The 24,600-nt window shown below is 47.2% G+C and overlaps 1 long non-coding RNA gene across 1 annotated transcript in view; it reads left to right on the top strand.

Moving 5' to 3' along the window:
- Nucleotides 1-986: 986 nt before the first annotated feature.
- The window catches only part of LOC142465275 (uncharacterized), a 106,852-nt gene continuing 83,238 nt past the window's right edge, over nt 987-24,600 (top strand). Inside the window, exons 1-2 of the long non-coding RNA XR_012787834.1 lie at nt 987-1,145; nt 23,397-23,469. This is a non-coding gene — a long non-coding RNA (uncharacterized LOC142465275). The remainder of the gene's footprint in view (nt 1,146-23,396; nt 23,470-24,600) is intronic.

The raw sequence follows: 24,600 nt of genomic DNA, 5'->3' as shown, positions 1-24,600 counted from the left end.
TACAGACACACACCAACTAATACACACACACGCTGATAGACACTGACACACACACACACACACACACACACACTGATACAAACACACACATATGCTGATACAAACACACAGATACACACACACACACACACCGCCTCCCCCTGCACCGCCCCCCAGCGACGGAAGTCACTGCTAGCCGAGCCCGTGGACGGGACAGGGGAGATCCCGCCCGCCAGACCTGGCTCCACTCTCTCCCACCTCTCGGGGATAAGGTCTCCCACCTATCGGGGATAAGGCCGCGCGCCTGGACAGAAGCAGGGAGTTCCCCAACAGCAACCGCACACTGTCCCCATGCACACGCGAGGGACGGAAAGTTCTCACGCCTCCAGCCATCCACGCTCCCACCAACCCTGTTCCCCCCCCCGCGCCTACCTCTCTACCTCGGGAAGCCACAGGGAACGGAGGCAGAGGGGAGAAAAGCGCCAAACAGCCAACGGCTGTCCCCGCTCCAACCTCCCTGTCCGTGCGGGCCGCGGGGATCGTGTGAGGAAGCGGAGAAAGCCCCGCCCCCGGCATCCTCCAGCCAATCACCTGCAACCCGGCATATTAGAAGCCCAACCCCCTGTAATTCAAAAAAATACTCACCGGCTGGGCTGCCGCATCCTCGCCGCGCACCGCCACCGCATCTACAGTACAACACAAACTGGGAACCTATCCTACTTTTTTGTTGGAAAAAAGAAAACCTCAGAGCACATTGCTTTGCCGTTGAATACTAATAACAGTAACACAGTGAGGGGATGTGGGCCTAGCTTTCCCATAGACCTATGTGTTTCCTGCCCCCAGCTGCTCTGTGTGCTCCTCAGCAGGAACAATACACTGTCACAGCTCTTAGCCCGCCCCATCCCATACCCGCTCTTCCAATTGGACGGTGCCTGCTGTGTTCTTGATTGACAGCTGCTTTATCACATGTACAATCAGGACCCCTTTCCCAAAGCATCATGGGAAGTGTAGTTCAACCCCCTCGGTGTCGTGGCGTCAACAACTTGAGCTCAGGATGTGGGCCTATCCCAGTCAGTGGGAAGAGCAGCAGCTACATGTAAATATCCTGGCTACACATGCAGGGTGTCAGCAGGAGTTACACACAGGCCTCCAGCTGCACCTATTTGGTAGGCTCTGTTTGTCTGTTTTATGTCCTGTACCTACTGATAAACTGGTTATAGGGAATTATTATCCCTCCTATTGTGTGTGTGCAAATATTATTAATAATATGATCTTTGCATTTAGCAAATTACATGTTATTCACAGCCTCCAACTGCACCTGTTTTTTTTATGTCCTGTACCTATTACATTAATTTTTACCCATTTAGCAGGTACTGTACCTGTTGTGTCCTGTGCCTATTAAATACTTATTTACCTATTTTACCTACTGTATTGATGCCAGTGGCTGAAGCTGCAGCTAATTCAGGGCTGTTCTGCAGTGTGTGCGCTTGCTGCGCTTGCTGCGCTGTGCGCGCGCGGCATTTATAGTTGGCTGAGGTTAGTCGGCCATTCTATAATAGGAGCGCGCGTGTGCACGGCAGTGAGCGTGGGACCAGCCGACGGGGGAAGATGCAGAAAATAAGGAATTCACGCTGCTACTGCCACTGAAATGTGTGTGTGTGTGTGTGTGTGTGTGTGTGTGTGTGTGTGTGTGTGTGTGTGTGTGTGTGTGTGTGTGTGTGTGTGTGTGTGTGTGTGTGTGTGTGTGTGTGTGTGTGTGTGTGTGTGTGTGTGTGTCAATAAGTGCACAAATACATTTTTTTTATTTATTAAACATGTTTTTTTTTTCTTTTAAAAATCTTATTTAAGTAATTATTCACTCACAATCTACAGTATACACACACACACACACACACACACACACACACACACACACACACACACACACACACACACACACACACACACACACACACACTACCTTCCCAGCATGTTGCTCCCGGCAGCACGGACTCTATACACACAAAACGTGTGCGGCACATGCACACGCGTTCGCACAGGCGTGCGCACGGCCACACAGTATATTACGAGCCTAAAGCAGCTAGGAGATTGATGACTTACCTGCTAACGATCAACTGGTTATGGTGGATTTAATTACACTTCTATTGTGTGTATATAAGTATATACAAATCCATAGATATGTGTATTTTATTGGTTATATGATCTTTGCATGTAAGTAAATGGTTCATGTTATTGAGCTTCCTTCGGTGGGGTCACTTTCCTGCCAGCTCCTCTCTCCCCCAGCGAGATACTGCAGCAAATAAAGTTACCTCTTCTGTTTGTGCCAAATGTTGGCGGGTCTGTAATCATGTCTGTCAGAGTCCGAGGACGTAAGTGATTTAATGAAGTTTGGTAGTGCCAATAAATTGCATTTTTATAGGAAAGTTTTCACTTGAAAAAGGTGAGACTCCACTGAAGTATAAGTAAAGTCACTGAGTGGGACGCATGTTTATTGTTATTATTATTATAGTTATATTGTGTGTGTGTGTATATATGTATGTATGTATGTATGTATGTATATATATATATATATACACACATATATACAGTGTTCGACAAACCTATACATTTGCACGCCCCGGGCGAGTGGATTTAACATCGTGGCGAACTCCTATTGGCCCAAGCAACACACGTGTGGTACTAGGTGGCGAGTAGATTTTTTTTGTTCGGCGAGTAGATTTTTGGGTGGATTTGTCGACCACTGTATGTATATATATTGTGACAAACGCCCCTCTTTTGTAGTGCTGACGTCTGTCTGGGTTCTTCCCGACACAGTCTTCTAGGGTTATTTAATACAAAAACAGGATCATGCAAAGTATTAAGCTGCTTAACTCAGGCTTCTGCCTGCTTTATTTTCATCCAAGTAAGGTACTGCAGCTTTAACATGTGTAGGTTAGAGGTACTCAGATACTTTCATTCAGCAGTTCACTCATTTCAGTGTTACAGTATTTCCCACACTGTTATTTCAAGTAAAAAGAAACCAAATGATATAAACAAAATCCTATCCCTTTCAGGGATCTAACTACACATCAGAATCAGTCTCTCTAACAGCTGCTGGGCCAACTAACCTGGTCCCCCAGCTTAAAACAATGCTCTCTCATTTAGGGTCACTTAGATACAGCACAGTCTTTAGCAACAGCAGTAAACATTTGTTTGGTCTTATCTGTTCGTGGTGGGAACTCGGTCCCGTGTCCAGGCAAATCCTCTGGTACTGTGATACTTGGAGGGGCCGTCAACCCCGAAACTGGAAACAGGGGAGCAGCGATACCCCCAGCCCCCAGGCTCTAAGGAGAGAGAGTGAAATGCAAAACCTCTCTGCTCTAAGTACCTGTGCATGTGATTAGAAGAGCAGGTGAGGGAGAACTAGAGCCATTGTAATCTGCGGTCTGGATTTTCCATCCAGCTGCCTGAGTTAATGGGAAGCTGTGGAATGGATCATTAACTATTCCTGCACTTTCTGCTCTAAAATGGGGCAGAAAGCTGCCTAACATCTTTGGACTATGTCACAATATATATATATGTGTGTGTATATATATATATATATACAGTGGTCGACAAATCACCAAAAAATCTACTCGCCGAGCAAAATAATCTACTCGCCACCTAGTACCACACGTGTGCTGCTTGGGCCAATAGGAGCTCGCCACGATGTTAAATCCACTCGCCCGGGGCGTGCAGATATATAGGTTTGTCGAACACTGTATATATATATATATATATATATATATATATATATATATATAAAATCAAAAAATAAATAGATGATACCGTTCTGTGGCTAACGAAATGCTTTTATTTGTGCGACCTTTCAAGATAAACTGATCTCTTCTTCCGGCGATGTTACAATGAATGAAGCAAGCAAAGGGTTTGCTTCATAACAGTGTCTCTTGGAATGTTATCTGTGCTTGTCCTCCCCCGGTGTGGATGTGATTCATGGCTAGAGGTGTTAAATGGTTCCTGAAAGTTAGTGATGTAAGAGTGTGTGTGTGTATCTGTGTGAATATAAATGAATGGAGAGCCCACAGTGTATACAGTGCTTTACAAAAGGTGTGTGTGGAGTGGGAGTTAATATAAATGGTGTGGGTAGGTGTGGAAATGTGAGAGATTGTAGCATAACTAGAAGTGTGTGTAGATACTATGTGGTCCCTATTGGTGTATAGGGATGGAAAAACAAGGAGTATTGGTATGTGTAAGAGACAGCTGTGTGTACATACATATAGCACAGTATGTGCAGACATGGCCTTTAGCGCTCATGGGAAGAGAGTTCACTTGTGTCAGTAATGACTCATATAATTTCGATCTCTGTTTAGGCCAAAAGGTGTGTGTGGAGTGGGAGTTAATATAAATGGTGTGGGTAGGTGTGGAAATGTGAGAGATTGTAGCATAACTAGAAGTGTGTGTAGATACTATGTGGTCCCTATTGGTGTATAGGGATGGAAAAACAAGGAGTATTGGTATGTGTAAGAGACAGCTGTGTGTACATACATATAGCACAGTATGTGCAGACATGGCCTTTAGCGCTCATGGGAAGAGAGTTCACTTGTGTCAGTAATGACTCATATAATTTCGATCTCTGTTTAGGCCACCGTTAAGTATCCCGAACAGTTGCATAAATTTGTATTCATGCAACCGTCTACCTTTCGGTGTTTTAAGATTACCTTTGAGTATGGCAACCCTCAGATCGTTCATCTTATGGCCAGAGTCAGAGAAATGTTCGCCGACAGGACCGTCTCTTGTTCCGCGTGTGATGCTGTGGCGATGCAGGTTCATTCTCTTGTTAGCCCCTGCCCTGTCTCCCCTATGTAGTAGCAGCCCCCTGGGCATTTCATGCACATGATGAGGTACAAGACATTGCTGGAGGAACAGGTGAACCTTCCTCTGATTTTGTATTCCCGATTCCTGTGTGGTATTTGTATTGTGTCCGCTGTGTAGAGCATTGCGCAGGTTTTGCATCTTGCGTCCTGGCATGGTTTCGTCCCGCATTCAGTGGTACTGCTGAATACTTTACTCCTCACCATAATATTCTTGAGATTATGGGGTTGTCTGTATGATAATAAGGGTGCTTCAGGGAAGACCTGTTGCAGTCTTGTATCTTCCTGGAGGATGGGTTGTAGTTCCCTGGCGATCTTGCGTAGGGCTCCTAGGTGCGGGTTATATGTGATCACCAAAGGTACCCTGTCGCTTGTCTCCTTATGTTTGTATTAAAGGAGATCACTTCTTGGTATTCTGGTCACAGACCCCCAAACAATTTAAATCTGCACACACAAACCCATGTAAACTCAACCCCAGACCCACCTCACCATATATATTTGTCTTAAGGAGTGCTACTGGGTATGTGACATTGTACAGTATAAACACAAGGAAGAGAAGCCCAATGCAACATGATCCTCCGCCGACTTAAATTTAACATGTCAAAAACAGAACTCCTTATATTTCATGCCAAACCTGGCCCTACTAACTCCTTCCCCATTACTGTTGGAAGTACTACTATACATGCAGTAGCCCAAGCACGCTGCCCTGGGGGTCACAGACTCCTCTCTCACATTCAAAAGGTAGCTAAACCTGTCGTTTTGTCCTCCGCAATATTACAAAGATACGCCCTTCCACTGTTGCTCGACAGCTAAAACTCTGACACCGACCCTCATTCTCTACCATCTCAAATACTGGAACCTTCTGCTGTCCGGTCTTACTGCCTCTCACCTGTCTCCCCTACAATCTATCCTAAACGCTGCTGCCAGAATCACTCTACTCTTTCCTAAATCTGTCTCAGCATCTCCCCTGCTGAAATCCCTCTCCTGGCTTCCTATCAAATCCCGTATCTCACACTCAATTCTCCTCCTCACTTTTAAAACTTTACACTCTTCTGCCCCTCCTTACAGCTCAGCTCTAATTTCTCGCTATGCACCATCCCGACTCTTGCGATCCGCCCAATGATGTCTTCTATCTACCCCTTTTGTATCTAAAGCCCTCTCTCGCCTTAAACCTTTGTCACTGACTGCCCCTCACCTCTGGAATGCCCTTCCCCTCAATACCCGACTACCACCCTCTCTATCCACCTTTAAGACCCACATTCTAACACATCTGCTTAAAGAAGCATGTGAGTAGCTCCGAGGCTGATACTATAGACCGCAAACAAAAAGCTTGGCCCCTTGCAGATGCACTTACCAGAACGCCCTTCTACTGTCTCTGTATGTTCTACCTACCAATTAGATTGTAAGCTCTTCAGAGCAGGGACTCCTTTTCCTAAATGTTACTTTTATGTCTGAAGCACTTATTCCCATTATCTGTTATTTGTATTATTTATATGATTGTCACGTGTATTACTGCGATGAAGCGCTTTCTACATAAATGGCGCTATATAAATAAAGACATACAGTACATACATACATACAACATTCAACATGACAAAGCATATAGTTAAATATTTATCTGTTTCTCTCTCATATGTGGGGTCTGACTTATTTATCTCTCTCTCTCTCTCTCTCTCTCTCTCTCTCTCTCTCTCTCTCTCTCTCTCTCTCTCTCTCTCTCTCTCTCTCTCTCTCTCTCTCTCTCTTTCTCGTATCATCAAGAGGGTAATCTAAAGTTAATTTGCAGAATTTCAATAACCCTTGGCATTTGTAAATAATTTCCTTAGTAAATAAAGAGTTCAATTAAAAATAGATACATTTTATTGAAGAGTTTTAAATATATTCTTAGTAAAATATGTTACAAACTGACTTATAAATATAAATCTTATTTACAGATAGTCACAGAGCTTGGCATCAGTTACAGATTAGTCAGGGGTTTTTTTTTTTTAGGGCCTAAGTAGCTCATGGGAGAATGAAGTCTGGATGGTGGGTATCCGTAACGTTTAGAGATGTTATGATCCTTCTGCCTCTGAACAAAGCACTGTAGCCTCCCATTGGAGGTATGTTGACAGGCTTACTCCCTCTCCAGTTGTGCTTTCCTTTCCATAGTCTCTCCTCTCTCTGTTCTGGTGGAATAGGTATGGAGACCTCAAGCTCTTGGAGAGGCTGTTGACAGAAGGATGGAGTGAAGTTGTCCACTCTACTGGGTACATTGATAGGAAGCTGCAGGTTAGAAAGCTGGTGCTGCAGGTTAGAAAGCTGGTGCTTCTGGTTGAAAGGAGCTTGAATGGGGATAGTGGTTTGGCTGACCTTTTTAATGCATGTCACTGCAGCTTTCCGTTCTATGGATATCACTGGGAAGTGTTTGGGATTCTCTATAACTGAAGCTTTGTTTTCCCCACGTTGTTTGATTTCACTGGTTTTAATGCCAGGAGCTGGAATGGGGATAGTGGTTTGGCTGACCTTTTCAATGCATCTTACTGCAGCTTCCTGTTCAATGGATATCACTGGGAAGTGTTTGGGATTCTCTATAACTGAAGCTTTGTTTTCCCCATGTTGTTTCATTTCACTGGTTTTAATGTCAGGTCTTGTGTACTCATGTATTTTAAATAGCCTAGGCCTGGCATTAATACCGACTCCTTTAATTCCAGAAATACTGTCCTGTTTTTTGGCCATGAACCTTTTAATCGCATCAGTAAGAGACCACTGAACATGAGAAGCAGAAGTCTGGCTTTGGCGTCCTTGCATTGGTCCAAGCTTATTTCCAAGTGTAATGGATCCTGCGGGTGCCCCTGGACCTGTGGGACCTGCTTTTTTACCCAATGGGTGAAATACTTGAACAGAGTTAATCATTTGGAGGCTGAGGTTGCTGTGATGGGCTTTCACCTTTCCTTGTTCAGAAGGTTCCAATGACTTCTTGGCCTTCCCAAGGACTTCTGAATTCACTCCAGGCTGATTAGCACTTTTTCTTTTGAGAGCTTTGGGGTTATTATCAGTACCACAAGCCAGCGCTTGCTCAAAACTGAAAACGCTGGTCTGGTTCTTTGTTTTCTTCACTAGCTGCTTGATATTGCTGTTCTGTTTACGTTTGATCCCCATCTCTTGAGGTGTCTTTCGCTCAGGACTATGAGTAACTGCAGGAGACTTTGCATCTTTACATTTGATCCCCATCTCCTGAGGTGTCTTCCGCTCAGGACTATGAGTAACTGCAGGAGTTTTTGCATATTTACGTTTGATCCCGATCTCCTGAGGTGTCTTCCGCTCAGGACAATGAGTAACTGCAGGAGTCTTTGCATTTTTAAGTTTGATCCCTATCTCCTGAGGTGTCTTCCGCTCAGGACTATGAGTAACTGCAGGTGTTTTTGCATATTTACGTTTGATCCCGATCTCCTGAGGTGTCTTCCGCTTAGGACAATGAGTAACTGCAGGAGTCTTTGCATCTTTACGTTTGATCCCCATCTCCTGAGTTTTCTTCAGTTTAGGATTAATATGAGTAACAGCAGGTGTCTTTGCATCCATTGTACCTTCGCGGCTTTGCGGCATCTTTTCAGATACCTTATTGGAAATGTGGGCACCTGAGAGACAAACACGTTTCATCTTTTTTAACAGAACAGCCTCGTCACCAGATTGTGGACCATGGGGTGACTTCCCTGGTATAGGAGCAGAAGAATGATTTACTGGCTTTGACATTGGTTTTACCTTCTTTTGCAGTGCAGTTTGAGGGACTTGATCCTTTGCAGCTGAATAAAGGATCTTTTTCTTCTTTGTTTCCACTGTGGAGCACTTTGGTACTCCCTCAGACTTTGACGGACACTCAGTCTTCACTGAACTCAGCACGTTATTACGAACCTTCTGAGCAATATGTGAGGGGGCCTTCACCTCTGAAGATCTCTTCTCCATATCTTTTAACCCACCCCTTTTCCACACTGGCACACATAACTCTTTGTTGCTTTGCACATCAATATGTAACTTTGAGAGGTGGCTCAGCTTCCGAGCTGGTTGAGTTGGTTACATTAGAGGTGGTTCACTTTTTTCATTAGCAGCAAGCAGAACTGCTCCTTGTATAATTAAACTGGCCTGGGAAATATGTTGGGCTCCAAGCGAGGTCTGACACACTGTAACAAAATCAAAAAGGAGAAATAATCAATTATCATAAATAGCAACACATTGTACATAATAACACAAAGGAAGAAAAGCAAACACATGCTTAATCCCTTCAGTATTGGCGAGGACTACATACTGTAGAGTTCTATATATTTGTAACACTACAGTGGCGAATGACCGTAATTAAAGATCTTTATAACAGGTAATGGTATCGGTCAAGGAGAAGATTTTGAACAATGATTAGTAAAGATTCTCCATATCTCACCTTGTAAGGTCTGCAACACAATGCAGTGGGGAAAGGGAATTAAGCTAATTACACATGGAACTCAGTGCAAAGAACTACTGTACACAATGCAAAATTATGAGAGATATCCATGTTTTATCACAATAATGATGGTGGAGTGATAAAGACGAAGAGAAGTAGGTTTTATTGGTGGGGATATCATTAGTGATAAAGAGGGCAGATTATGATAAAAAGCCAACAAGAGTTTCACAAGTCCCTGTGTGTTATTTGTCAATGGGAAAACCAATACACTACAGTAGATACTCAGTTTTGCATATTATCAATTTATGTAACAAAGCGGCATTCAACTTAAGGAACATCCACAAACGTTTAGCTGCAATAGCAACAACTGGGGGAAATGCAATGATTTGGGCATCTAGATCTCTCCATTTTTGCCCCTTGTGCTCCCCCAACTGAACCTGGTTTGCCTTACCCACCTGACACTCCTCCTACTTTTACATTTTCGGCTATCCTGGTTGCTTGGGGATCAGGGGCTGCCGAATAATGAGCCAGTGGATAGGACGTTCTTGGGCTTTTCCCCCTGGGGGAGGTTATTGGCAGCCCAGTGGGTGTCTGTAAGAAGGAGCCAATCTGTGCTGTGTTGCCACCAGTTGGAGCATATTGGCCAGGAACTGGGTGGTATGTCCTATCCTGAACGTGCATTCCTCTAAGGGGTATGAATAGTGGCTGCTGAAGTTGTGCATACTGGGTGGCCATTATACAAGGCCCTATTGTAGCACGTCTTTCCAAATGTGTGTTGGGACGGAAAGTAACAGGCTGCGTTGTGGCTTCTCCCCTAACCTGTCCTGCAAATCCTGTGTATCCTCCTGTAGCAGTGTGGTAGAATCCTCTGTTCATGTCCGATACACGAGGGTAAGCGCGTGTTGCCTGTGGGATCTGCTGTAGATACATTGGTGTTCCTGCAGACCCTTGTTGCAAAATCATGCCTTGGGCCCCATGTCTGTAGACTTATGTATTCCTCCCTACTGGGTGGAAGCTGTTGCTCCATGAAGGGTATGCAGTGGTGACTGCAGGAGCACTGCAGGTCGGTGGAGGGTTCACAGCAGAGGAATTTAAAAACTGATCTGTAAGGAAGAAAGGTAAAAGTGAGGGGCTAGAAAAGCATAATCAAGGCACATTTCCTTAACACACGGTGACTCAACTCCAGTCATCAAACCCCCCACAATAGGTCAACTTTTCAGGATATTCCAGCTTTAGCACAGGTGGCACAATCACTCAATCAGCCTCTGATTGAGTCACCTGTGCTGAAGCAGGGACTGATTGAGCGAGCTGTGCTGAAGCAGGGACGGATTGAGCCACCTCCGCTGAAGCTGGGATATCCTGAAAGCCTGACTTTGGGAGGTTAGGACTGCTTTAACAGACCTGCTAAAAGTTATTCTTGATATCAAATACATATGAAATACATAGAGATGCTCACTTGGCTTGGTATTTTTATTTTGCCTTTAAAATATTTGGGGTTTTGGTTCTGGTTTTGAATAAAGTTTTTGGTGGTCTTTGTTTTGTTATGAATAGCAAGCACTGACACGGATAATGGCTTGCTGGGAAAACACATTTATTTGATTATCAATGTTACATACCACTACTCTGATCAATAGTGGTCAGAAGTTTCAATATTTAAATATATTTTTAAGCAAGCTCCATGATTGCCTTCTATTCATAGCATTGCTATGTATTGAAACACCAGAGCACCCGTACATTTTAGCTCAATATATATACATATATGATGTGTTGGGATGTAACACAGACAGAAAACTATTTCTAGGTAGTTTTCATCACAAAGTGGCAACTGGCATATAAAACTTGTGCAGTCCATCACCTGCTTTCATGTCCACCTATGAACACAATGACAAATATAGAGGTACCATAGCTTTCGGAACTGGATCTTTAAAAATAAAAACATAAAAATTGCCTGTTCCTACTGTGGTATTTTGTGGTAATATTATGGTGTGGTATTCTGAGACGTCTGGTATATTGAGGTATCTGGAGGAGCACTCAGGTCAGCTATATCTGTAAATCAAGTGGCAGATTCTGCCCTCGTTTTGTGGCTTTGTCTTTTTTGGGGCCTTTGTATTACTGTAGAGTAGTGGTTTCCAACCTTTTTTTGGTTAAGGAACCATATGTGAAATTCTGAGGGACCCCAACCCTCTCTAACAACGAGTCTAAGATGAGATGCATTGTAATATACCCCAACCCTATCTAATAGTGCGTCTGAGATCAGATGAAGTGTGAGGAACCCCAATCCTCTCTAATAGCGCTTCTGAGATCAGATGCATTGTAAGGAACCCCAACCCTCTCCAATAGCGCGTCTGAGATAAGATGCATTGTACTGTAAATTCTTCTGTATTAAGTACAATTTTAAAATGACCTGAAAATTAGAGCGAACCCTTTAAGGATGCCCGGGGAATTCTAGGGTTCCTAGGATCCGTGGTTGAAAAACACTGCTGTAGACAATAATTTAAGGATATGGCTGAAAGTAGTCGAACATTACACCCCACGGTGTAGAATTGGTCCAATAGTTATTGACCTAAACTTAGGGCAAGGAAAAAGCATGCCTTATACATAACTAATCCTACTGTACTGTATATACTAAGGTTCCTGTGTCTTTTTTTACTATCCCATAGATCCCATAGACGTTTGCCGCTATGACATTTATGTATACAGTACATGTGTTCTTTTCTATACATTACTGTTCAAATCATTTAAGATTTTGAATTACAAGCCAGATATAAAAGTAAATACAATAAAACAATATGTGTGTATGTATCTATAATAAATCAGTTTTGACATTTATAAAAAAAAATATTATCCAATAAAGGCCAGGTACCTAACTCCCCTGGGTGTTGTCTACCTCCGATCCCTCCCCCCCCCCCCCCCGCCCCCCCACCCCATCCGTCTTCTTTCTCCCATCCATTGATAGGAGTCATGTTATCTGTTCTGTACCCCATAAAACATTGTGAAAGTAAACAGTTCAGAAATATAGATATTATCCATTTCTTTTTGGGTATGTAAAGGTCACGTTGCTTCCTACCTGCCATGATACAGAGTTAAGGTGGAGATAATTAGTCTCTCCGTACAGCGCCACACTTTTCCTATCTCTGAGATGTCCACAAAACTAACGGTTTCCTTCGGGAACTAATTCAAGTCACGCACAAACAAGTTTACATTTGTGTATTTATCTCAGTCTCTAAGGCGATTCCATGATGTCATTACAGAACACTGCTGCTGGCATCTCCTAGGAGGCTCAATGATACTGTCTCGTGATGTCATAATAGAGAAATCAGCTACTGTTGACATTTAATTTCAAGTGGTTGAGAAGTGGTTAACTTGAGTAGCAGTCATAAAAATCACAGCTGCTGAGATATATTGTATTACATACATTGGGTGACACAAGTACACATATGGACAGTGCCACTGACAGCAGTGGGATCAACATACTGTATCACTGGGTTCAAAAGCATTGACTTCATGGCAAGATAAAGTATCACAGATTATAATGAGATGTATCACAGTCTGCGTCTCTGCCCCAGCATGCACCTTGGGGAGAGTCAGTAGGAGGAGTTGGGGAGGAGTTACATGGCACACAGATTATAATGAGATGTATCACAGTCTGCGTCTCTGCCCCAGCTTGCACCTTGGGGAGAGTGAGTAGGATGAGTTGGGGGAGTTACATGGTGCACAGATTAAAATGAGATGTATCACAAGTTGCATTTCTCTGATACTTTTTTTTAACCTTTTATTTGCCCAAAACAATCCTCCATATCTGAAGTGCCATAAGTCTAACATACCGCGTCAAAAGTAAGAAACTGTTCTTACAGTATATATGCTGCGGCTCTGCTCCAAAAAATAGAGCCATGCTTCTAAACAGAACTACTCTATGTTGCTGCATAGACCTTTTATGTCTAATTCCAGCACTGGGGAAGTGTTCAACTCCATTCAAGGGCAGTCTAAACTAAACTACTACTTTGGTACAGCACTGCACTTTGCTTTAATGCTTCAGACATACGCATTATGGGTATTGAATGGGCCCCCCTGCTTATTTGTGGGGAGATAGAGATGAGTCTTTTACAATGAGAGTGCTACTGGATCTATGTTCTATATACAGTGACACCTTGCGGCCTTAATTACAATTTATTTTGGGATGTTTTTTGTCAGTACACTAAAACCTCCTCTTGGATAGACACAGGGGGATATTCTAGTAGCTGGGAGTTGTGCAAAAGCGTGCAGAAAGAGCCTTATCCGATTGGATTTCTAGAACAGCGGTGTGCAAACTGGGGGGCGCAGCCCCCATGGGGGGCGCGAGACTGCCAGCTGGGGGGCGTGGGGTTTACAGAGGCCCCGCGCGCTTCCCGAAGGCACTTAAATTAAGTGCCGGGGGAGTTGCAGGGCCTCTGTAAACCTTCACTTACCTAGGCTCCGGCGGCTTCCTTCCTGCGTCGCCATGGCAACGCGGCATCAAAATGACGCTGTGAGGTCATGTGACGTCACGTTACTAGGGCAACGTGACGTCATGACGCCGGAGCGCAGGTGAGTGGGGGTTAGGGGGGGCGCAGGAGTGAGGGGACCGCCGGTAGGGGGGCGCAGGGAAAAAAGTTTGCGCCCCACTGTTCTAGATTTTTGTCAGGGTTCTGCTCGCCACAAACCAGGGTCGGACCGCGTGGCTGAGGTAGGGTTGTAAAAGCACTGACCTTAGACCACGCAGGCTGATCCGGATTGCGCAGTTCGTTGTCATACGTAGCAGGATCAGGATAGGAGAAGACAGCATCGTCGTTGTACAAGCCAGGGTCAGGACAGGAGACATCATGTTAAACATTGTTCAAGCAAGAGTTCGGCAACAGGTAGTCAGGAGAGCCCCGCTTCAGCTTAGGAGCGCGGGGTTGGCCTCTGCGCGAGCGACGACCATGGCCCATGGTACTGGTCACAGGAGATGGTAGGCAGACCAGAGTAGCACACCGCTTTGCTGCACGGGTGAACCAGTGCTACAGCGCAAGAGTCCTGAGCGGGCTGGGGAATCCTCCGTTACAGCGCAGAAACCAGGACACGGCCTCTCTAGATTAGGGAAAGAGTAGGCCCCAGGAACCAGAAAGCTGAAGATAAACAGGGAAACCTCCGCTTCAGTGCAGGAAATCAGGAGACTGAAGGACGCAGGGGAAACCTCCGCTTCAGTGCAGGAAATCAGGAGACTGAAGGACGCAGGGGAAACCTCCGCTTCAGTGCAGGAAATCAGGAGACTGAAGGACGCAGGGGAAACCTCCGCTTCAGCACAGGAGAAGGAGGCTGAAGACATAGGGGATACCTTTGCTTCAGTGCGGGTAACCAGGAAGCTGAAGACGTAGGGGATACCTTTGCTTCAGCACAGGAGAAAGGAAGCTGAAGGACGCAGGGCGAAACCTCCGCTTCAGCACAGGAGAACAAGCGAGAGCTTGTGACAGAACAGAAAGACATCCGGAAAGGACTATGCTCGGCAGGGAGCATTGTGGGAAAGCAGTACTTAAAGGCCAGCGGGCCAATCCCCGGCGGGGGTGTGAAGGTACTGCTCCAATGAGTGAATGCAAGTCTAGGTTGCAGTGATAGGCTACACAGCTGCAGTAGATACCAGAGGGAGTGTGTATTGCTTTGCTGAGTGAATCCAGGCTGCAGCAAACATCAGGAGAGGTGCACCAGGACTGCACAGGTCTGCAAGGTAAGGCAACCAGTAAACCGAGGAGCGGATTCCTTACAGTACCCCCCCCCCTTCACGCGAGACCTCCGGGCGAACATGACCACTCATAGAGTTGGGGGACAAGGAATTATTCCTGAACCGTCTAGGATTGGGGGTAGAGTCATGGTCCAGAGACTCGTGGTCACTCCTCTGTGTACCCCCCTCCCCCGGTGAGAACTGCGGCCGGACAGGCCCGTCCATGGGTCTCGGGGACACTGAGTTGTTCCTAAAGTTTTTTAGGTGGAAAGGGGATCCGTAAACGAGCAGTTCCTTGGTGAGTACTGTTCTAGGATATGAGAGTGGTGGAAGAGGCATCATTAGTACGTGGCTCGCCCCGCGAAAAGGCTTGGGAATCCAGAGCTGTGAAGAACCAGGGGTTTCCGGAGCAGAAATGGCAGAAGAACCCCCACTGGAAGCCCAGTCTTTAGTAAAGGAACCAGACTTTAGGATAAGCGGTCTTGATAGTTGATTGAATACACCAGGAGGAACTTCGGGACAGAAAAAGTCTTGGCTGACCACTGCATGTTGGAATTTGCGCGGGACTTTTCCTCCAGAAGTCTCCCAGGTAATGGTTAATGAGGGTATAGGCTGGGTGGAAGCATCTCCCGGTATTGGTATGGAAGGTGACAAGGCAAGCAGTAAACCAGGCATAGAGACCGAAATCTTGGGATACATACAGAGTATTTCCAACTGAGAGGAAATAACAGGGGCAACCGAAGGTTCCGAGGGAAAAAAACATGGTTTAGCAGGGGCAGAGAAGCAAACAATAGTGGAGCTCTCAAATACTGGGAAATCCTCAGTGGGAGATAGTATTGTCAGGGAATCAGGAATAGGCCTTGGGATTTTCCTATCAGGAGCTTGAGAAAAAGGCAGAGCCAGGGTAGTGGCGGGAGGGAAGCTAACATCAGAAGCTGAAGTCTGTACCTCAGTGACAGGGACCTGAGAGAAAACAAGCGGCAAGTGGGAACCCTGGAAACTCTTAGTGACAGACACCTTAGGAGCACAGGGAGTCTTATCTGAAACTGCAAGAGCCCTAACCACAGGGGTACTTAACCTGACAAAAACATGAATAGGTGTGTTTTCTAGTGCAAAATTTCTGATCACAGGACTCCTAACCGGTAGTGAGGTTGTCTGGGTTTGATTAGTGAAAAAATCAGATGTATTGATAAGTGACTTAGAATCAATTACTGAGGTTCTAGATTTGCTGGACATGTGAGAAAAAATACCCTTTAAGACAGGAGCTTTAATTTCTTCCCAGAGTAACCCAATGGTTGCTGGGGCAAATTTAGACACAGTACTGAGGGACTGAGTTTCAGCAAAGGCAGGACAGCTAAATAGCTCAGATTTAAACCCCAGGACTTGTAATATAGGCATGATGGTCTCAGACAGTACAAAGGGAGTGACCCCAGATATGCTGATCTCTGGAGGATTAACCTGGAGAGAGAAATCAGGGGGACCCTCAGCCAGAATAACCATCGTAGGAAGAGATTCAGAATCTGAAGGAGAATCACTACCTCTCAGAGTCTCAAAACCAGTAAGACACAATTCAGCGAAAGGGGAAACAGTGTGTAGGCTTCTTACTAGTCTATATGAAAAAGAGTCACCTTTGAGAGAAAACCGTGTGTCAGCAAACATTCCTGGGAACACAACATGAACCCCAGGAGGGACATACAGACTACTGTATGCTTTTAACCCTAAGCTTAAAGAAGAGGAGAACTCAGACAGTACACGGGGGTTAATCATAACTGTACTGGTCTCTGAAGTAGGTATTTGATAAGGAATGTCTGGGAAACCAGAAATGACTGCAGATTCCATAATGTGGGAACTATGCGCTGAAGCAGGGATCACCGCTCTCTGGGCAACAGGCTGGTTCAGTGAAATACCCGGGAGAAGGAACTCTGCGACCAAGCTTAGGGAAAAACCTGACTCCTGAATACATTTAGCAGGAACCAGAACTTTAGCCGAAGTCTCCGGAGGCGAAACTGCGGAAACTTGAGCTGAAGCAGGGGATTTATAGCAAAGAATTTCTACGGACTCTGTAAGGTTAGGGGATTCCTTCAATGCAACCTCTGCTGTCTGACTTGGGGACTCATTCTCTGAGGCTAAAACGAAGGCATTAACTTGGAGGCAGCAAGAATTTACAGGGGTTAATGCAGACAGTGCCTGAGAGTAGAACATAGGGAGTCTTCTCTCTGAATTGGGGGAGACAAGGGATTTCTCCTCTGGAGCTAGGGGCGTGACCATGGCTGACAGAGAACAGGGAATTATCAAAGGAGACTCAGAGAGCTGCCCCACAGGGGTTAATACAGAAATGTCCCTGGGAACAGAACTTAGGAATTCAAACTTAGAATGTGGTGGTAGAAGGGATTCCCTCTCTGATGGAGAAAGCTCCCAGGACTGCCAAGCAGGGGTTAAAGCTGGAAAACCCTCAAGGGCTGGAGAGAGGGATTCAGAGTTAGAAATAGAGGGACTAAGGGACTTATTCTCAGATACTAGAACCTTAGTGTTGGTTAGAGAAACATACGTATACTCCAGAGGAGCCTCACAGACCTGATCGACAGGGGATAATGTAGACATATCATTGGTGTCAGGGAACCCGGGCATACAATCAGGGCTAGGGACCGTGGCAGTTACTACGTTGGGGAACGGTGATAGTGGTTCAGTCTGGTCATTTCCTGGAGATGAAGATACGTCCCCAGATTTACCGACAGGACTGGCAGCACAGGGAGATAGCCAAGCGACAGCGTAGCTGGCGAGTAGAGGGTCCTGTTCCTTTATGCAAATGTCCAATGTTATGGAAAGAACATGGAGCGTCTTGTGGGCTTAAGCCAACATGAAGAGAGGGTCCTCTTGTCCTATGTAAATGCCCAAAGACAAGGCCAGGGTATAGAGTGCCTTTTGGGCGTCGGCCAGTTCCAAAGGGTACACGTTATCCCAGGTTAAAGGGGAATCAGGAAAGCAAATACAAGCGGCCAGAGACTGTTTTAAGTCCTGGAGGCAGTAAACCTTCATCATGAGATCATTACGGCATTTACTTTGCAGAGGAGTTAAACCTTTAAACACAATCTGATCTTCAATCAGGGGTAGTATTTCGCACAGATACGGATTTTCAAACTGGGACTGGTCTACAGGCCGAGACAGGCTTTCAGACAGAAACTTACCAACCCTCACCACAGGGCGGTCCGAGTTTGTGGGGCCGAGCATACTGTCAGGGTTCTGCTCGCCACAAACCAGGGTCGGACCGCGTGGCTGAGGTAGGGTTGTAAAAGCACCGACCTTAGACCGCGCAGGCTGATCCGGATTGCGCAGTTCGTTGTCATACGTAGCAGGATCAGGATAGGAGAAGACAGCATCGTCGTTGTACAAGCCAGGGTCAGGACAGGAGACATCAGGATAAACATTGTTCAAGCAAGAGTTCGGCAACAGGTAGTCAGGAGAGCCCCGCTTCAGCTTAGGAGCAAGGGGTTGGCCTCTGCACGAGCGACGACCATGGCCGATGGTACTGGTCACAGGAGATGGTAGGCAGACCAGAGTAGCACACCGCTTTGCTGCACGGGTGAACCAGTGCTACAGCGCAAGAGTCCTGAGCGGGCTGGGGAATCCTCCGTTACAGCGCAGGAACCAGGACAAGGCCTCTCTAGATTAGGGAAAGAGTAGGCCCCAGGAACCAGAAAGCTGAAGATAAACAGGGAAACCTCCGCTTCAGTGCAGGAAATCAGGAGACTGAAGGACGTAGGGGAAACCTCCGCTTCAGTGCAGGAAATCAGGAGACTGAAGGACGCAGGGGAAACCTCCGCTTCAGCACAGGAGAAGGAGGCTGAAGACATAGGGGATACCTTTGCTTCAGTGCGGGTAACCAGGAAGCTGAAGACGTAGGGGATACCTTTGCTTCAGTGCAGGAACCCAGGAAGCTGAAGACTTAGGGGATACCTTTGCTTCAGCACAGGAGAAAGGAACCTGAAGGACGCAGGGCGAAACCTCCGCTTCAGCACAGGAGAACAAGCGAGAGCTTGTGGCAGAACTGAAAGACATCCGGAAAGGACTATGCTCGGCAGGGAGCATTGTGGGAAAGCAGTACTTAAAGGCCAGCGGGCCAATCCCCGGCGGGGGTGTGAAGGTACTGCTCCAATGAGTGAATGCAAGTCTAGGTTGCAGTGATAGGCTGCACAGCTGCAGTAGATACCAGAGGGAGTGTGTATTGCTTTGGTGAGTGAATCCAGGCTGCAGCAAACATCAGGAGAGGTGCACCAGGACTGCACAGGTCTGCAAGGTAAGGCAACCAGTAAACCGAGGAGCGGATTCCTTACAATTTTGCTCTTCTGTAAGTCCTTCTCGCATGTTCACCCCCTCATCCTCTCACTCCCCCTTCTCATCCTCTCACTCCCCTTTCTCATCCTCTCACTCCCCCCTCCTCATCCTTGCACTCCCCTCTCCTCATCCTCTCACTCCCCATACTCATCCTCTAACTCCTCCATCTTATCCTCTCACTCCCCCCTCCTGATCCTCACACTCCCCCTCCTCATCCTTACACTCCCCCCTCCTCCTCCTCTCACTCCCCCATCCTCATCCTCCTCTCACACCCCCTCCTCATTCTCTCACCCACCCATCCTCTCTCACTGTCCTCATCCTCTCACTCCCTCCTCATCCTCACACCCCCCATCCTCATCTTCTCACCCTCTCATCTTCTCACCCCTCCTCATCCTCTCACTCCCCGTTCTCATCCTCTCACTCCCCCTTCTCATCCACTCACTCCCCCCTGATCCTCTCACTCCCCCCTCCTCATCCTCTCACTCCCTCCTCCTCATCCTCTCACTCCCCATCCTCATCATCTCACTCCCCCATCTCATTCTCGCACTCCCCCTCCTCATCCTCTCACTCTCGCCTCCTCATCCTCTAACTCCCTATCCTCATCCTCTCACTCACTCTTCCTCTCACTCACCCCTCCTCATCCTCTCACGCCTCCCCTCCTCATCCTCTCACTTCTTTCTCCTCATCCTCTCACGCCTCCCCTCCTCATCCTCTCCTCATCCTCTCACTTCTCCCTCCTCATCCTCTCACTCCCCCTCCTCATCCTCTCTCTCCCACTCCTCATCCTCTCACTCCTACCTCCTCATCCTCTTACTCCCCCCTCCTCATCCTCTCACTCCTCCCTCCTCATCCACTCACTCCTACCTCCTCATCCTCTTACTCCCCCATCATCCTCTCACTCCCCATCCTTATCATCTCACTCCCCCTCCTCTCACTCCCAGTCCTCATCCTTTCACTCCTACCTCCTCATCCTCTTACTCCCCCCTCCTCATCCTCTCACTCCCCCTCCTCATCCTCTCTCTCCCCCTCCTCATCCTCTTACTCCCCCCTCCTCATCCTCTCACTCCTCCCTCCTCATCCTCTCACTCCTCCCTCCTCATCCTCTCACTCCTACCTCCTCATCCTCTCACTCCCAGTCCTCATCCTCTCACTCCCCTCCTCATCCTACCTATTCCCCCTTAATTCTCTAACACCCCTCATCCTCTAACTCACGCCTCCTCCTCTAACTCACCCCTCCTCATCCTCTCGCTTCTCCCCCTGCTCTCACTGCCCCCTACTCATCCTCTCTCCCCCTTCTCCTCTCACTCCCCCTTCCTCATCCTTTCACCCCCCTTCTCATCCTCTCACTCCCCTCCTCATCCTCTCCACTTCCTCCACAACCTCTCTGCCCCTCCTCATCATCCCCCTCCTCATCATCTCTCCATGCATCCTCATCCTCTCACTCCTCGTTGTATCACTCCCCCCTCCTCGTCCTCTCCTCACCCCCTCCTCATCCTCTCACTCCCCTCATCCTCTCACTCACCCTCCTCATCCTCACCCTCTCACCCACCCCTCCCCTCATCCTCTCACCCCTCCTCATCCTCTCACTCACCCCCTCCTCATCCTCTCACTCCCCCCTCCTAATCCTCTCAATCCCCCCTGCTGAACCTCTCACTCCCCTCATCCTCTTACTCCCCCTCCTCATCCTCTCACCCACCTCTCCTCATCCTCTCACCCCCTCCTCATCCTCAGACTCACCCCCTCCTCATCCTCTCACTCCCCCCTCCTCATCCTCTCACTCCCCCCTGCTGAACCTCTCTCTCCCCTCATCCTCTTACTCCCCCTCCTCATCCTCTCACCCACCTCTCCTCAGCCTCTCACCCCCTTCTCATTCTCTCATTCACCCCCTCCTCATCCTCTCACCCCCCCATCTCCTCTCACCCCCTCATCCTGTCACTCCCCCTGCTCATCCTCTCACCCACCCCTCTTCCTCTCACCCCTATCCTTATCCTCTCTCCCCTCCCTCTCCTCTTCCTCTACTCCTCCTCATCCTCTCACTCCCCCTCCTTATTCTCTTACTCACCTTCCTCATCCTCACTCCCCACTCCTCATCCTCTCACTCACTCCTCCTCATCCTCTCACTCACCCCTCCTCATCCGGTTACTCCCCCTCCTCATCCTCTCACTTCTCTCCTGCTCATCCTCTCTCTCCTCTCCTGCTCATCTTCTCACTCCCCACTCCTCATTCTCTCAATCCCCTCTCCTCATCCTCCCCCACTCCTCATCTTCCCCCTCCCCTTATCCTCTCACTCCCCCCTCCTCATCCTCTCACCCCCCCTGCTTATCCTCTCACTCACCCCTGCCCATCCTCTTACTCCCCCCTCCTCATCCTCTCCCTCACCTCATCCTCTCACTCCCCGCTCCTCATCCTCTCACTCCCCACCTCCTCATCCTCTCGCTCCCCCCTCCTCATCCTCTCATGTCTCCCCCTCATCCTCTCACTCCCCCACTTAGTTAAAAATTGGCCAGAGGTCGGGCCCAACTTCTGCGTATGGTTGCTTGGCCTCCGATTTCTGCCAGGCCTCTGCTGCACTGATCCTCACCGGTCCATGCCGGAAGGAGGAATTGTGTGTAATTGTAATAGTGTGTGTGTGTTTTGGGGGCAGAATTGTGTGTGTTTGTGTGTGTGTGTAAGGGGGGATTGTGTGTGTTGTCAGTGGGGCGGGGGGTTCAGTGTGAGGAGGGGGAGATTGAGTGAAAATAGGGTGACATTGAGTGATAGCTGAGGAGAGGGGAGAGTGTGAGATATGTTGGAGTGAGCGAGAGGGAGGGAGAAAGAGAGAGGGGGTGGTGGGGGAGTGAGTGGAAGTGTGAGAAATAAAAAGATAGAGATGGGGGGGAAGAGTGTAAGATTGGGAAAGAGAGAGGAGAAGAAGAGAGAGGGGAGGGGAAGAGTGAGACAGGGGGAAGAGAAATACATTGAGGAGGGAGGTGTGAAAAGGGGGCAGAAAATAGAGGGGGAGGAGAAATAGGGAAATAGAGGGGGGAGCAATAGAGAGGGAGCAGAAAAAGAGGGTGAGAGGGTGAAGAAATGTGTTAGAAGAAGAGGGTGGGGGCTCACATGGCCACTGACACTGTTGGCACTGATGGAGACACTAGAGAGGGTTGGGGTTCCTTACAATGCATTGATCAAATACATTGTAAGGAGACCCAACCCTCTCTAACAGCGCGTCTGAAATCTGCATTGTAAGGAATCCCAACTTTCTCTAATAGTGCGTCTGAGATCAGATGCATTGTAAGGAACCCCAACCCTCTCTAATTGTGACCCTTGCACTCACCACGAACAAGGCAGACCCCCGGTACTGAGGTGGGAAAGTAGAAACTGCGCACCCACAGCAGTGGAGGCACGCCTGGATTGTCAGCGTAGCCGGGTCGGGGTTGGAGAGAGAGGGTAGTCCAGATACTTGCCGCGGTCATGGGGAGGAGCCAGTAACGGTAGATGTCCGTTGTGCCGAGGTCGAGGGTTGGAGCTGGTGGGTTAAAAGAATGTCCTATATCCGTGGTCAGGGATGGAGAGATGCAGGTAGTCGAGGGCAAGCTGGGGTCGTTATACAGAGAGCGTCCAAGAGTCTAGCCGGGTCGGTACACATGAGGTCAAACTGAAAGCAAGAGAGGCAAGGCACAAGGCAAGGCAAAGCAGGAATGTAGGAACACAAGGCTACTATGGTCTATGCTCAGCAATGTGTGACTGAGCAAGCAGAGATTAAATAGGAGGACTGGAGCAATGAAAGTGAGAGGCGGAACGGAGGTGTGGCCCTCGCGGGAGCTGTGATTGGACGCAGAGCGCAGGAGACAGGTGGGCATTGTTACGGGTGTTGTGTCGCAGCTGGGGAGTGGTGCACGATCGTCCCGTGAGCGCGCTGCGCGTGAGTGACACGTGACGTGAACGGGGGGTGGGACCAAGCTCCATAGAGATGTTTGAAAACCTCTGTGTGCGCGTGCGTTTTGTTGCCGGTCATTTGATTAGATGAGTTATTAAAAGCAAATTGTGTAGTTACTGTACCCTCTCTCCAGTTCATTTATTTTTTCGTTCCGGTTGTGCATCGCACATTTTTCACTTTGTACTATCTACCTAGCGAACAACACACCAAAAGGTGCCCTGCAGCAACCCACAGGAGCAGGATTGAACTGATGCACCCTTTGATAACCGTGAGTCTCCACTTTGTTATTATTGAGGATAGAGTCTATGATATTGGCCGACTAGCAAGTCTACAGTTATTGATTTAAAAAGTTAACTAGGTGCCATTCCATGTGAACATTTACAGCTGATTTGTGATAGCTCAATAACAGAGCAGAACCAGCTAGGCGCCATCTTTTCTACATGTATATACTGTAAACCCCTAGACTGATCATTTACACCATTTATAAGTGGAGTTGGTAAGGATACCTTTCTATTTATGAGACAAAGGATTGGACATTACTGTAGTGTTTTTGATTTAAACAAACAGGGCCCCAAATCTACTGTTGGGATTGTTTTTTGGAGCCCCAGATTTGGTCTTTGGACTTGTTTTTGTCATAGTTTATAGACTGCTTGCTCACTGGATTGATTGTACTTAATATGTCATACCAAAATATTACACAACATATGAATTTATAGTCACAAATACATTTTGCGAGAGTGTACGCAACAGCTCTACTCTGGGGGCCATGATGTTCACTTTTAAATGTCACATCTTCTTTAATATACACTAACGCAACATAGAGCGCTCCCAGATGGTATCGAATTGGTCTAACTGCATCAATACGAGACTCCCAACGTGTTTCACAAACTCTCTTTAGTGTTAAATTGGTTAAGGATTTTAAAAGAATGATCTATCTGTTGGTGGACCTGGGGAAGAAATTATACAACGGTTGAATTAAGCCCAAAAATTAAATGGCACCTATATTGTGTTTGGCAGTGTTGTTAACCACTAGGTTCAAATAATGAGAACTACATGGTACATAAAACGCACGTGGGTTCATGTTCAACATGTCTTTGAACTCCATTATGCTTTCCCCGCATATTTGCAGCATTGTCATAGCTTTGGCCCTGCATATTTTCTACATTTATATTGAGATCCAATAGTTCCTTTATCATCCAATCACTTAAGATGATGTCATTTCTGCCAAAAAATAAAATGGAAGCCATCACATGGTACATCCACCAATTAGATTGGTGGATATATCATTTGTCAGTCAAATGTGATGTCACAGGCCTTATATAAGGTCTGTCATGTCTTATTTGACCCTAAGAAGCCGTCCGATCAACATCTCCCGGACCTGTGTAGAATAAAAAACTAC

The sequence above is a fragment of the Ascaphus truei genome, chromosome 13, assembly GCF_040206685.1.
Source record: "Ascaphus truei isolate aAscTru1 chromosome 13, aAscTru1.hap1, whole genome shotgun sequence".
Classification (NCBI taxonomy): Eukaryota; Metazoa; Chordata; class Amphibia; order Anura; family Ascaphidae; genus Ascaphus; species Ascaphus truei.
This window is presented reverse-complemented; position numbering and strand designations above follow the sequence as displayed.